The 16,409-nt window shown below is 37.1% G+C and overlaps 1 pseudogene; it reads right to left on the minus strand.

Annotated features, from left to right (window-relative positions):
- Nucleotides 1-2,851: 2,851 nt before the first annotated feature.
- On the minus strand, nt 2,852-3,408 carry LOC103221376 (small ribosomal subunit protein eS17 pseudogene; annotated as a pseudogene).
- Between the last annotated feature and the right edge of the window lie 13,001 nt (nt 3,409-16,409).

Below are 16,409 nucleotides of genomic sequence, written 5' to 3' on the forward strand. Positions count from 1 at the left end.
CTGTGGGCACAGACATTTATATCCCTACATTGTTTTCAGTGATTTTTTTTTCAAGTCTTTAAGACAGAGACATTTGTTTCAGTTGCACCCTTTCAAAACAGGCCATTGAAGAACTCAGGAGCAAACTTACACAGCAAGAAACAAACATGCCTCCAGATGGGAACTTGAAAATGTAATTTCTAACCTTGTAATCAGTTAGGTCCTTTGTGGCCCTTCTCAGCTATAGGGAAGATTTGGGTGATTTTAATTCTCCTTTGGGCCTGCCATCATCCATACCCTGGGTTGTTTTAATAATATAATTCATCATGCCAATCAAACATATGTTATATTCCTTTTCTATCCAACTGATTCCTTGACAAGTCTTTGGGTCCGTAAGCACCTGGCCACATAGGGCATATAGCAAGGAGTTTATGGGCCTTATAGGTAATATTTAAGGTCTCATTAATACGAAAGAAGGGCTTATGAAATATATATGGATGGAGGCAGTAGAAGCACCTTTTCTGAATCTACACCAGCAACAGTGGTCATGAGTTCTCAGGCTCTGGTTAGGTCTGTAAGTGTACAGTTGAATTGAATACACTTGTTGGATCTATTAGTGGCAGGCCTGAAAGTATGGTGTCTGTAGGACTGATCTATCCTGTCATTTGTTCTACTCATGCATCTTTTTAATCCATTGCTTTATAGTCCTTGAATAAGTATGATGGAACTTAAAACTGTAATGATAGCAGTACCTTTTTAATGTTTCCTTCTACTACCTAGTAACATTTATCCACACACAGCTTTACTTAGGCAGAAAAAACAAAGTGCAGGAGGTATGGCTCTTTTATTTAGATAAACAATAGCTGTGTAGGAAAAAGTTTCTGACTACCAACAAAGTCTACATGGGCTACGTATACCCATCAAAAGTAATATATAGCTGGGCATGGTGACACACACCTGTAATCCTAGCTACTCTGGAGGCTGAGACAGGAGAGTTGCTTGAGCCCAAGAGTACAAGACCAGCCTGGGCAATGTGGTAATACTCCTGTCTCAAAAAAAAAAAAAAAAAAAAGTAATATATATAACCTTCATAACTCGGCCAGGTAGAATGGCCTGGGCGCTAAATACTTAGAATGACATGTAAAAACTCCTGTTCAAAGGTGGTAGTGGTGAAACCAAATTTCAAGTGATTTTTAATACTGGCATCTGTAAACCAATGCTGAAAGCACTAGAGGGATGTTAACATTTTTTACCTCAGGACATTCGCTTGCTTATATGGTTTGGCTGCGTCCCCACCCAAAGCTCACCTTGAATTGTAATAATCCACACTTGTCAAGGGCAGGGCCGGGTAGAGATAATTGAATCGTGCGGTCAGTTTTCCCCATACTGTTCTGGTGGTAGTGAATAAGTCTCACAAGATCTGATGGTTTTATAAACGGGAATCCCCCTGCACAAGCTCTCCTGCCTGTGCCATGTAAGACATGCCTTTGCTTCTCCTTTGACTATTGCCATGATTATGAGGTCTCCCCAGCCATGCTGAACTGAATTCATTATACCTCTTTCCTTTATAAATTACCCAGTCTTGGGTATGTCTTTATTAGCAGTTTGAGAACAGACTAATACACTTGCCTTGGATGCATTTGGAAACTGCTGTTAATATGTTGAATATAAAATAGGATGCAACATTGGCTTGGAAAGGGTTCTTTTAACATCATAAGATGTTAAAGAATGGCTTGTCCAACATCATGCATGTAACTCTTGACAGAACTGCAAATACAACTTTGATTTCAAAGTGCTCTTTCCTCTACAATAGATGTGAGAGCTTAGATTTCTATTTTAGATATTAGTGTCAATTATTTTCTACGTAACTTTCTATAGTTTTGAAGGAAGAGAGCTTAAAAAAATTCTGATCCCATTGGACTGGAGTACAGTATTTTTAAACTTATAACTTTTTACTTTCATTTTTTATTTTTAAAATTTCAACTTTTATTTTAGATTATGAGTTACGTGCACAGGTTTGTTACGTGGGTATATTGCAAGATGCTGAGGTTTCGGGTATGACTGAACCCATCATCCAGGTAGTAAGCATAGTTCCTAGTAGGTGGTATTTCAACCTTGACCTCCCCAATCCTTTATTTATTTATTTATTTATTTATTTATTTATTTATGATAGAATGTTGCTCTGTCACCCAGGCTGGAAGTGCACTGATGTGATCTCGGCTCGCTGCAACCTCTGCCTCCTGGGTTCAAACGATTCTACTGCTTGAGCCTCCCGAGTAGCAGAGATTATAGGCGCCCTCCTCCATGCCTGGCTAATTTTTGTATTTTTAGTAGAGGCTGGCATCCACATGTTGGCTAGGCTGGTCTCAAACTCCTGACCTGAAGTGATCCACCTTATACTCATCAAAAGTAACATATAGCCGGGAGCCACTGTGCCTGGCCTTCCCTCCCTCCCCTGTCTTATTGTCCTCAGTGTTTATTGTTCTCATCTTTATGTAAATGTATACCCAATACTTAGCTCTCACTTGTGAGGATATGAAGTATATTTGGTTTTCTGTTTCAGTATTAATTAAGTTAGAATAATGGCCTGCAGGTGCATTCATGTTGCTGCAAAGGACATGATTTTGTTGTTTTTTATGGCAGCATAGTATTCCACCGTGTATATGTACCACATTTTCTTTATTCAATTCACTGTTGATGAGCATCTAGGTTGATTCCATGTCTTTGCTATTGTGATTAATGCTTCAATGAACATTCAGGAACATGTGTATTTTTCATAGAACGATTTATTTTTCTTTTGGGTACATATATCCAGTAATGAGATTGCTTAGCTAAATAGTAGTTCTACTTTTAGTTCCTTTTTGTTGTTGTCCCAGATTTATTGAAAATAATACAGCATTGCAGAAAAGATTTAAACAGGTCCCCAAGGCATTTTGAAATTCATCCCAACTGTAGGCTGAGTGACCTGCAGGTTGGACAGACTGCCAAAGTCCAAAAGCTTCAGCGTTTTCTTAGTGTCAGGATCTACTTCAATGATCCCCTGATCCAGGGCTGAGACCTCAGGAACATAATTGTCTTTCCTTTCTCTCACCTCCTCCTGCAGCTTGATGGAGATACCTCTTACTGGGCCTTTCTGAATCTGCTTCATCTGATAGGTGACATAGCCTACTATCTTGTTGTGGAGCTTCTTGCTGGGAATAATGGTGATCTCCTTGCACATGCACTTGTTCGATTGGAAGTCATTGCTCAGGTGCATGTAGTACTTTTTCTTTGATGATGCAGGCAGCCTTCTTCACGGTTTTGGTGAAAACGCGGCCCATGTCGGTGGGTCCTTGGTAAAAGAGGTAGTTCTTTGAGAAATCTCCAAACTGCTTTCCACAGAGGTTGAACTAATTTAAATTCTCACCAACAGCGTATAAGTGTTTTCTTTTCTCCGTAGCCTCACCAACATCTGTTATTTTTTGACTTTTTCATAACAGCTATTCTGACTGGTATGAGATGATATCTCATTTTGGTTTTGATTTGCATGTCCCTGATGATTAGTGGTTTTGAGCATTTTTTAAATATGTTCATTGGCTGCTTGTATGTCTTCTTTGAGAAGTGTCTGTTCATGTCCTTTGTTCACTTTTTAATGGGGTTGTTTGCTTTTTGCTTATTAAATTGTTTAAGTTCCTCATTGATTCTGAATATTGGACCATTGTTGAATATATATTTGTGAATATTTTCTCCCATTCTGTAGATTGTCTGTTTGTTCCTGAGTATGTTATTTTTAAAAACAGATCCTTTATAATGGATACTCTTTTGGTACACAATTTTTGGCATTACTTGCAAGAAGAGGGAAAAATTTTTCTTCCAACTTGGTTGGTATTGGAAAGTCAGGGTAATAAGATAAAGAACCCTGTTGTTTCCCTTCTCAATATGGGAGACCAAGTTGTTCTCCTACTATTATAAATAAAAGTTAGTATAAGTTATTAAAACTAAGTATGAACATGATTGAAACTTATGACAGATAAAGATAATGCTTTGACTTCTCAAGCCATACTACTAGCCCTGATTAAATCCACACCCTTGGGTTTGCCCACATGTGAAGAACTCTTGAAGTGAAGAAAATTAGATAAATATCAAACATTCATCCACTTGAGAATCACAAGGTCCTTGTTCTCCGTTTTTTTTTCCTAACCTTGCTCTAGGTTGAATTGAATTTTTATCAATACAGTATCTTGAATTGATCCAGATATTGAATCTTTTTCCAAAGTGAGATGTGATCTAGGACTTTTAAGATTCTTGGGTATCACTTTAAGTCTTTGGGATTTAGAACTCCAAAGGGTTGGGAAGAGCAGCGCATGAGAGGAACTCGTCTTCATAATCCGTTTAGAAGAGAAGGTCCGTTGAACATTTGGAAGGGGAAAAATTTGACATTTTTTCTGGACTTCGTGAATCATAAAGACAAAGAGGCTTAGTATAAGTATCACTTCACCTGAGAAAATGTCCTTTCCTAACTCCTCTACCTGTTATAATTACTCCTTTTTAACTTCTCTATCAACTACTCTATTGCTGGCTGCACATTAGAATCACCTAATTAAAAAATAAATACTAGTGCCCCAAGCCCCATCCTCTGCTTTATTTGATCTGGGACACTGATATTGCTTCAAAAAATCCCTAGATGATTCTAATGTGCAACCAGCATAGCAAAACAGTGCCGTATGTTCCCAGAGCACTTTATTTCATAACTGGACACTTACTCTGTTGTCCCATAGTTCTTTAAAATTCTGTCTCCCTGGTCGCTTCATATGATAAACTGAGTATAAAGACCACGTCTTAGTCAACTTACATAAGACATAACCTCTAGGAGTTGCTTGCTCATTGAGTTCTTCTTCTCCTCCTCCTCCTCCTCCTTCTCCTCCTCCTCCTCCTCCTTCTCCTCCTCCTCCTCCTCCTTCTCCTTCCTCCTCCTCCTCCTTCTCCTTCCTCCTCCTCCTCCTCCTCCTCCTCCTCCTTCTCCTTCCTCCTCCTCCTCTTCTTCTCCTCCTCCTCCTCCTCCCCCTTTTCCTCCTCCTCCTCTTCCTCCTCCTCCTCCTCCTCTTCCTCCTCCTCTTCCTCCTCTTCCTCCTCCTCCTCCTCTTCCTCCTCCTCCTCTCCCCCTTCTCCTTCTCCTTCTTCTGATGGAGTCGCACTCTGTTGTCCAGGCTGGAGTGCAGTGGCATGATCTCGGTTCACTGCAACCTCTACCTCCCAGGTTCAAGCAATCCTCCTGCCTCAGCCCCACTAGTAGCTGGGATTACAGGCATGTGCCACCATGCCCAGCTAATTTTTGTATTTTCAGTAGAGATGGGAGTTTTGCCATGTTATCCAGGCTGGTCTCGAACTCCTGACCTCAGGTAATCCACCCGCCTCAGCCTCCCAAAGTGCTGAGATTACAGGCATGAGTCACTGCACCCGGCCTAATTGAGTTCTTTTTAAAAATTCCCAACACATTCTACTGAGCAATCACCAAGTTCTACAATCTGGGGCTACATCAGAAAATAAGACAGACCTAGTCCTTTACCTTATGAAATTTACAGTATTTTTTCCTTGAGGGCAAGTATATTGTCCTTGCATTTGCAAATCTATCTAGGGTTAGCTAATAGCTCACCAAGAAACATCACAGTAGAACAAATAATTATTAAGTGCTTTCTGTTTGCTAGCCACTGTGCTAGGTCTTGGCTACAAGAGGGCAGATGAACCAAGCTACAGAGGTATTGATTGGGACATACTGTTTTATCTGCCCTTAAGACTGACCTATTCTGTGTTTTCTAAAACTTGTATGTGAAATTTTCATTTAAACTCCACTTACTTGACACATTAAATCACAAAGATTTTTAAAATCTAGAAGATTTCTACAAATTACTAAAAAATCGTATGGTTTCAGTGCCTACCCCTGCACTCTAAATGGTAAATAGAATGAATAGATGTTTGTAGATTGCTTCAATTTCAGTTTTACCCCAAGTAGGACACAGTACAATTTTTGGGTAATAATGAACATAAAATATATATCTGGTTATTTCGATATGGTATGTGTCATCTTCATTTCCTTCTAAATCAAAGATAAGTATCCATTATGCAGAGAAAATAATTAGAATATATTTGCCTTTCACTTTATGAAGTACTTTCATTAGTTTAAATAACATCATCTGATTTGATCCTTGCACCAAGTCTGAGATGTAGGATGGTTACCAAGGCACTTCTCTTGATTTTACAGTGAGGAAACTTAGGCTCAAGTTGACACTCAAGCTCACCTTGCAAGATAGTGGCAGAGCTGGTAAGTTCAATGCTCTTTCTGTCATCCCATGCTGCCGTAAATGTAAGTATGCATCCATAGGCATCATATAAATATGCCAATACCAAGTTTTGCTAAAGTACTTGAAAAGCAAAAACAAAAAATCTAGTACATTAATGTGTTATAGCATAATATATGTTTTAACAGCTTATTAGTTTGCATTAGCTAGAGAAAGATGTGCTTCTCACATTTGTGCAAAATTTGAACTATCGAATATTTTTAAAAGGATGAAGATTTACCTCTTTCAAGTATATAAAAGAAGTGGACCTGCAATAATTAAAGATTTCTTTTAGAGGTTCTTAGAGTGCCTACTTTGGTTAATACTTAAGAATGTTTTGTAATTATACTCTCAATTATCTTTGTGTAAATGGGTGTTCCTCAAGTACTTGAGGATGCTAACAACAGTGTATTCTCTTAAACAGTCTACATATGCTCCCTATAAACTTTATTTACACTACAGATTTGTTCAGCAAGTCTTTTGTCTGTTGATATGGTAACGGAAAACTTCTGCTTAGCCAGACTTTCAGTAGATCAGAAATTCCGATTTAAGGTGAGTCTGAATTAATGAGGTTTTACTTTATTTGCAATTTAATAGGTGTTGCCCCATATATCTGTCTTTACATACGTGTATAACTTTTTTAATATATATGTTTTTATACATTTAACAGTACTTTGCAGAGCTACTGACTTGATTTATCAATGAACCTGAGAAATTTCAAATTATTTTATAGTTTCTTAGCATAGATTTGCCTTAGTCTGTCTGTAGCTGTGGAGGAAAAATTCTGTTTCCTTAAGTCCTTTTATGAGGGTGCCAAAAGGTATAAAAATATGAAGCCATTTAATAGCCAGGCTCTTTGAAACTACCAAGCACACACAGTGTGCGTGCTAAGTTTAATCACAGTGATGGATTTACACATAATATCTCAATTCCAGACTCCCTCATTAGTGCAGTCAATCTTGAAATTCTCCCCGGTGAGAAGGGTGAAGGTGACTTCAACACCCGTGAGGACGGCTGGATATTGACAACACCCAGAAAAAGACAGTGGGAAAAATCTCTACCATATGAGGCTATAATCCTAGCTGTGGTCAATGTGTTGAAAGCTTTATATTTCCTGACCACAGGATCTTTCTATAAAATGAACAGGGAGGAGGGATATTCCTAGGATTAGCCAGCTGGCTATTCCTATATGCTTATTAAAATTTCTGGAAGAAATGGTGGGGCCTTTAAACCCTTTTACAATAAGATGACTATATCCGTTTGAGAAATTATAAGTTTTTCCTTCTCCAAGTATTTCATGCAAGAGGGCAGAATAAAATATTTTCAAACTTAAAATTTGATAGTTGCAGCAAAGAAATGGGAATATAGAAAATGGTGGTAAAAACAGCAGTAGCAGCAGAAGCAAGGAGAGAATCCAGATGTCACCTTTGCAGGAAGTCTTTTTCTCCTCTGAGGACCCGCAGGTCAGGCTTTTAAATTTTGGGCAAAACACAGTTTTATTCCATGCCATACAGAGTGTGGAGACAGCCTTGTCTTTTGGAGGCTGCATTTGGAACCCGCTGCCTCTTTTATTCAACACCCACATGTTATTCCTCTAGCTTGCTGAGTGAATCCCTGCACAATTGTGGCATTAAAGAAAGCAAAGCACTGGCAATGTATCTGGCCTCTTTGTTTAGGAAAAGAAAACCAAGTAACTTAACACTTAACATTCATCAGAAGACATTGGGTCATCAGGAACACTGTAGAAATAGCATTAGAATTGGGTCCCTTTTATAAGAAATCCTCAGGGTGTTTAGTCAATAGTACCAGACGCCAGAATATTGTGTTTTATAGTCTTCTTTCTTCTCTTCCTTCTCCCCCTCCTCTTCTTCTTTTTGATAGAGATTTAGTAAGTAAAGCCAAGATGCGTGCGCGCGCGCGCGCACGCACACACACACACACACACACACTCTCTCTCTCTCTCTCTCTCTCCCCCCCTCTGTGTGTGTGTGTGGCTCTGAATATGTAAGTAGATCTCCATTTCCTTCTTCCTCTCCCTCTACTTTAAATAGATCACTAAGCCAACTAGATCTTCATTTTCAGATGAGGGCTCTCAGGATATATATAGAGGATATCCAGTGAACCTTCAGTATCTTGACATTTTGTCATTCCATTTGAGACTGTGTATTTTGTTCTAATTGATATTTTCAGAACTTGATTGGGGCCTTGAATGAACTTGAAGGAAAATCTTTTGTTGAAAAGTATAATTAAAACAATAGTTTATATTTGTTTAGCTTTTGTACAGTTTATAGTGTGCCTTCATACATTTTATTTAATTCCCCATAACAATTTATCTAATATATTATGAACTACTTAGAATTAGTTAAGCAGAGGGCTGTTGAGGAAAGTTAATAGGCTTGTTCAGCAATAAGAAACTAAAGAGATTTAACCTGACCTTCTGGAAGTCTTCTAATTGCCATTGGACATCCTGCCACACCAGAGTCCTCTAAATCGTAATAGACAATCCACACTTATCAATTTGACTACAATAATTTAGGTGGATCATGAAAGAATGAATTAGCATATTTTAAAGGGGTGTGTATGTCTGAATTAGCATATTTTTAAAGGGATGTGTGTATAAGGGACCCAATTCTAATTCTACTCCTAAAGTGTTCCTGATGACCCAGTGTCTTCTGATTAATGTTAAGTGTGTTTCCAACCCTCTGGTTTCTGGGGGTGGGGTGTATATATGTAAGTCATGGGTGGTAGTGCAAGATGAAGAGAGGGCACTGAGTTTTAGAAAGATGTCTGCTTTCTGGCATTTAATCATCAGGATTTAAGAGCATGAAAAGACAAAGGATATGTTAAATGATTGTCCAAAGGGGGAATGAGGAAAGGAATATAAGGATGGAAAAGAAAGCAAGCTAGGACAGAATGGAGAAATAAAGGAAAAAATAGATTAACAAGTAGGAAAGTAAGTGAAACAGCTGGAAATAACACTGTTCTTTCTGAGTGAAGGCTATTTTGGGACCCTCAAAGATGATGTTGAAATTGACTCAGCCAGATATTTAACATGAGTTCGAGACAAGAAAAGGCTTCCTTCACTCTAAATATCTCTTCTACCTGATTCTTGAATGCCAGAAATTCTCTTAATATGAGGCAAAGTTTTTCAGTTCTCTATTACAAATTAAAGATTTTTAAAGCACAAATCTATAGGTAAAAGAGTACATTAGTATAAATGATTTTCTGTCAAAATATAAAGGGTAATTTCAGCTTATTTTTTGTTTGGATATACGAGTTGTATTCACAGTAAAATATTCTTTGTGTTTTCAATAATGAGGTGGAGCTACCACTACACGAAAAATGAATGGAGTCACTGGAGACTCTAAAGAGATATTTTACAATTTGCACCTGGTTATATCCATGCACTTGCGTATGGGCAAACAGGTTATTTATAGCGATGTCTTAGTAAATGTGATATGTGTAATTAGACAGTTTACTTTGTAGTAGCCTTTCTGATCATCTCTCAAAGGTATACATCTCAGATATATAATCAGATGACGGATTTAGAGAATGATGGTTTTTCTAAACAAAAGAGAAATTCCAAACCCTAGAGAAAGATTCAGAAAACTTTGTCTTGCAGGTAAATATTTTTATAAGTCTGAGCAAATGATTCAATTAATTTCAACATAGTAAACTTTACAGAGTGCAATGCACTAGCTTCTGCAGAGGAAACAAGGTGAAGAGACACAGCTTTCTAGATCCAAAAGAACATAAAGTTGAGTTAAGGAGGCAATGCTATTTCTTAAGTTGGATAAGATGAAGAGAAATAAAAAAAATGTATAATTTAAAGCTAAGTTGAATTTCCCTTCCCTTCTCTTTCCTTCTCTTCTCCCTACCTTCCATCCTTTCATCCGTCCTCTTTTTAAATTTCTTCTCACATGTTTTTTTTTCCTTGAGTGCCAGCTTTGTTTTTACTCAAAGCAAGTCAGCAAGTCTGGCATTCATCAGTTTAGCAGAGATAATCCTTAGTTCCTAGAAAGGCTGATTTTTTTGTTGTTGTTGTAATGAAATCAAGAAAACAAAGGCCTAGCATTCCAGGTTTATACATGCCAATGTATCCAAGTAAAAGAGAGGAAAGGCATGAATCTTCAAGTAAAAAGTACTAGATAATTAGAGATAGGTGACTTCACTCTAAATTCAATTACTAGCTACTTATGACTTTAAGGGACTGTATCTTAGTTTATTCATTTATGAAATGGAAATATCATTTTATACTTGCCTCCTAGAGTTGCTATGATGGTTAGTATAATTAATATATGAAAAAGTGTTCTGTTTCAGTGCTACAAATGTTAGTTTACTAGGAGCCTGGATTTTTTCATTAACTAACATAGCACCTCACGTGAAATGTAAAATAAAAAGGAACCCTATTCTGTATTTTGCATGTGAAAGAAGAGAGACATAAATTGCTTTCGTTAAGGTTGCACATAAGGAAAGCAAAGACAGGAAAGCAAATCACCTTTATGTGTTTTATTGTCTTAGCTGGAGTGGGTTGAATTTTGTCCTTCAAAATATATGTTTAAGTCCTAAACCTTGGCATCTGTGAAGGTGACCTGATTTTTTTTTTTTTTTTAAGAGTTTTGCAGATATAATTAAGGTAAGGATCTTGAGATGAGATCATCTGGGATTAGGGTGGGCCCTAAACTCAATGGTGGGTATCCTTAAAAGAGACACAAAAGAAGATGCAAAGAGACACAGAAAGAGAAGCCATGAGAAGACAAAGGCAGAAATTAAACTGCTGTGTCTTCAAGCCAAGGAATGACAGAAATTGAGGAGAGTCACCAGAAGTTAGGAGAGAGGCATAGAATAGGTTCTCTCCCAGAATCTCCACCAACATCTTCTTTTCAGACTTTTGGATTTCAGAATGGTGAGAGACTACATTTCTGTTGTTTTAAGCCACCCAGAAGATTCTAACGCGAACTAAGTTTCAGACCTACTGCTTGAGCATTGAGGGAAACAAATTTGTCAAACTAGAGCTCATTATTTCTACTTAATGTCTGGCAGGTTGTTTTATAGGAAACTCTCACCTTACTTGTAGGCATGATTGATACCAACTTAGCTTCAGATAATACTAAGAAAAATTTCATTTCAATGTCCTTTCAAGGAAATTAGCTCTAGAAATCAGATAATTTTATTGATAGGGTAATAAGTACATACTAGGGGAAGTTTCTGGTTTAATTTGAGAATGTCATCTGACAAAATACATTAGATTTAGACCAAAATGTGTTACTTTTCATTTACTCTCTAAACCAGAACTTGTTGGAAGTAAGAACATTCTTTTCAGATTTAACTAATTTATCATTAATAAGCTGTGTTCTTCAGTACATGGTCCTGCCAAATGCTACATTAGAAAAAGTTTCCTTTGACTTGAAATCATTATTGGGATTTTCATCTCTTACAGCTTTAAGATGCATGGTAAATGCTCCGAGAAATCTTTCAATAAAAAAACTATTTATCCTTGTTTAAGAATTACTGAAATTTATTTGAAAATAGAAAGTTATTTTCCTTCTCTCTTATAATATCAATGGATAATACACAAAATAAGTGATCTCCAGAAAACTGTTTTTTAAAAATATATATTATTAGAATTTTGTCTGGTTAAGAAGAGACTGTTAAATGAGACAGCTTGAGGGGTTCACATTTGACAAATCTGGGACAATTTGCCATCAAAATGAGTAAGGATAGTAATGGGTTATAACCCATGAAAAATACAAAAATTGATAATTCCATACTAATAATCAATTGATTGATAATTAAGTAGAAGGAAAGGAGAAGAAAGTTCTTCCTGGTTGTAGGATGCCAAATAATAAATGTAGAGGGAGTGATAAGAGTTTTTAAAAATCACCATTTTGCAACCATCATTGTAAAAATTGATTTGGATGAGAGTCATCAATAGATCCAAAAATTAATGAGTACAATATGATGGATGTCAAGTTATTTATATAATTGCAAGGCATGCACCCAACTGATTACTTACTAATTGTAAGAGAAAAATTCTTATCAGTAGAAAATGTTGACTACCACTGTTTCAACAAGTACCATGTGTCTCCTCATAAGAAGCCACTTAAACTTTGACACTCTGCTGTTTGAAACTTGGGAAAAAAATGCATAAGTTGAATTTAATCACAAAGAAACATCAGGTAAACCCAAATTTAGGGACAGTGTACAAAATAAGTGGCTTTCACTCTTCAAAAATATCAGTGCTGTGAAAGATAGAGACTGGCCAAGGAACTCTTTCTTTCAGATTTTAAAAGACTTGAAACTAAATGCAATTTATAATCCCAGAATAGAAGCTGGATCCAAGAAAAAATTGCTGTAAGGATTTATTGGAAAAACTGATGAAATTTAAATATAATCAATATATTAGAAAATAATGTTGCACAAATGTTTTCTAGTTTTGATATTTGTACCTTCATAAAGTGACATGATATGTGCAACTTATTCTTTTTAAAAATTATTATTATTATTGAGACTGGATCTCATTCTGTTGCCCAGGCTGGAGTACAGTGCTATGATCATAGCTCATTGCAGTCTCAATCTCTAGGGCTCAACCATCCTCCCACCTTAGCCTGCCAAGTGGCCGGGACTACAGGCCTGTACTATCACACCTGGCGAATTTTTCAAATTTTTAGTAGAGATGAGATCTCGCTGTGTTGCCCAGGTTGGTCTTGAACTCCTGAGCTCAAGCAATTATTCTGCCTTGGCTTTTCAAAGTGCTGGGGTTACAGGTGTGAGCCACTGCACCTGGCAAAATTAATATTACTTTTGATTGACAAATCATAATCATATGTATTTATAGGGTAAAATGTAATGCATATATATATGTATATATATTCACACACACTCACAGGGTTGAGCTTATTTTTAAATATTTTAGGAGAACATGAGAGAAGGAGAAAGGAAGTAAGGTAACAAAATGAGGTAAAATAGTGAATCTATGTGAATATGGGAATGATTTCTTCTGAAATCACTTGTGTAAGTTTGATAATGTTTCCACATAAAAATGTTGTAAAAAGTGGAAAAAGCATTTTTTTTTTTTTCCAGAAAGAATTTCCTGCTGCTAAAGAGAGGAAAATTGAATTACGTATTTGGACTGTGTTTCTACAGCTAATAACTTTTCATCTCTCACTAGTGAATAAGAGTAACAGATTTAGATGCTGTCATATTTATTTACATTAAATACAAAAAACTAGCAGTGTTGAAGGTTCACATTGGTCAAACAACATAGCTCACACATTTGTAATATGTAATATTATGTTTTCAGCATAAACATATAATGCAAGATACTCTACAATGGGTTAGGTCTAGGTCAGATATCATTTTGTTTAATATGCAAACACAAAAATCTTGATTGAAAACCTGATTTGTGACCATTGGTAGAATTTTCTCTTTAAAAATGATCAAATGGAATTATTTGAAATATATATAAAGACACTTTATAAAGATACAAAAATATTAAGAATAATTATATGCTCATAATAGAATGAAATAGATGTACTTACTAAATCATTAAATTACACACAACTGTAGACAAAACGAACCTTTTTTTTTTTTTTTTTTTGAGACAGAGTTTTGCTTTTGCTGCCCAGGCTGGAGTGCAATGGCGCGATCCCAGCTCTGCGCGACCTCACCGCTAACTCTGACTTCCTGGGTTCAAGCAATTCTCCTGCCTCAGCCTCCCGAGTAGCTGGGATTACAGGCACGCGTCACTACGCCAGGCTAATTTTGTATTTTTAGGAGAGACAGAGTTTCTCCATGTTGGTCAGGCTGGTATCGAATTCCCAACCTCAGGTGATCCGCCCGCCTCAGCCTCCCAAAGTGCTGGGATTACAGGCGTGAGCCACCACGCCTGGCCTGACAATACGAACTTTAAGTAATATTTGGGAATGGTGATATTATAGTTCTGTGTTATTCTTAATTTCTTCCCACCAAAGCCAGCAGCAGATGTGGCTAGAAAACCATCTCTGCTGTGGTTCAGGTCCAGACACTCAATTTTTCTGTTACTGCCGGAGTCCACATCAGTCCATGCCCATGTACCCATGTTGATGTGTTGCATCTTACAGTGGTCCATAGAGGCCTTTTCATGCTTCTGTCATACTTATATATGAATTATGTAGAATTCTTTGTCTCTCTGCCTGCGACAACAAAGTTTAGCATTTGAAGTGCAAAATCCTTATCTACTGGTATCTGTTTACTGGTAAATAAGGCCTTATCTGCTGGCTTTAGCTATTTGCTTCCTATCTCCTACTACATGGATTCATGTTAATGCTGGAAATGTGATTAACCTCCCATTTGGTACTTGTTTGGTTATTCTATAGCTGCCTAGAAACACTTTCTTTTTCTATTCTTTCTTTCTTTTTTTTTTCTGTAGCTATGAGGAGACTTTGTAGATATTCCTGATATTAGGGGTGGGAAACAGAACAAATTTCAGGCTGAGCACTAGTTAAAAAGTGTCTCCCCCACTACTCAGAAGTAATTTACTTTATTGTTACTTCCTGTGTTTTGCTATCAACAACCCCCCATGACATCAGCAGCCCTTGGTTAAAAGCTGTTCACTGATTCCTTGACAGGCTTTTGCTGTTTAACTGTTTCAGGCTCACTTGAGTATGTCATATACACACGCCTCCCAGTGATTTCATTGGGTTTTCCCATGAAAAAGGTCCTAGATCTAAACTAAAATCTTCAAAGACACACCCTGTTTTAAAAAGTAGCAGGTTTAGAATTTAGCTAGAGGAAAAAATGTGAAAATGCACAGAACCCATGGGGCTCTCTTGAAATTCTTTACTGTCAAGATTTCATCATAACATAGGACACAGCTGGGTAGTACAGTGGAAATAGGAAATTTAGGATTGAGAAGGGGGAACATGGTTTTTTTTCTGCCTCTATATAAACATTCTGATCCCTGTCTCGTTTCCTGACAACTAAGGATTGTACAATTGTCCAAGCCTCCACCAAAGAGTGATTTCTGCCGTATCTGAGTCAGTGCTGTAGCAGCATCAGTCAGAACATAGCCATTAGCAGGAACTGTCAAAAATGTGGGGGCAGCAACATGGTAAGAGAGTCTCCCTTCAGCAGCAGTAGTTCCTTGGGGTCTCCATAAACATAACCTCCTATCAGGTTGGCTTACAGATTGCCATAGTGTTTACAGATTGTCCTGGAAATGAAATGTCATGTGAGGGGGATCCTGGGGTGCCGCTCTTGAAATGAATTCAATATGAAAAATTAAAGTGATGTGAGATCTTAGTACAAATCAAAAACCTATGCAGAATTATAGATGAAAGGAAGTTAGTACTGTAAATTATGTTATCACAGATGGGGAACATTTATATCAATCATTAGGGCTAGAGGATGAATTTATATAGGGTTAATTGATGAGCCACATTAAAAAAAAAAAGCTAATGTAGATAATAGATGAGTAGAGAATAGTACCCCTGGTGTTTGGGCCTGCAGCTGTCCTCTGGGTCATAGTAGGTAACAGTCAGGAAATTATTTTTAACTGTGTGTGTAAGAAAATGCTGAGTACCTTTTCCTCTAGACATCCCTGAACATCCTAAGTCATTACAGGTGCCAAAGCCATGTACGGAGTTTAAAGCACTGCTTACAGATTCCAGAGGAGAAGGCCTGTGTGGTCTATTTTACTGCAAGCACAGTAAAAATTAGTGGGCCCTATTTATTCATTATTAATCTGGTGGCAGAGATGTATCTTAATTCCTGATGGGTTTTACATGCTGCTGCTATTATTTGTTGGGAAATTTCCCTTTTTTTTTTCCCCTATTAAATCTTCATTCCAGGAGTTGTGTTTATTTGGCACCAAGTTAAAAGGAGAGGATGTTGTTAAAAGAAGGGACCACTTTACTATTTCTTTTAACACAGCATTTCAGTGCTTACTACTACTAAAATTCAATTGATTCAGTCTCTGAAGTCTGTCATCAAAGGTTAATTCAGAAACTATTTAGAATTTTCAGATGTAATTTTTAAATCTAAAAATATATATCAGAGTGAAATGGTTGGAGTTTTGTACAACAAATTTCCGTTCTCTAGGTTTTGGTAATAGGTAGTTGCCATATTGTATTTTGA

Source organism: Chlorocebus sabaeus, chromosome 17 (assembly GCF_047675955.1).
Source record: "Chlorocebus sabaeus isolate Y175 chromosome 17, mChlSab1.0.hap1, whole genome shotgun sequence".
NCBI lineage: Eukaryota > Metazoa > Chordata > Mammalia > Primates > Cercopithecidae > Chlorocebus > Chlorocebus sabaeus.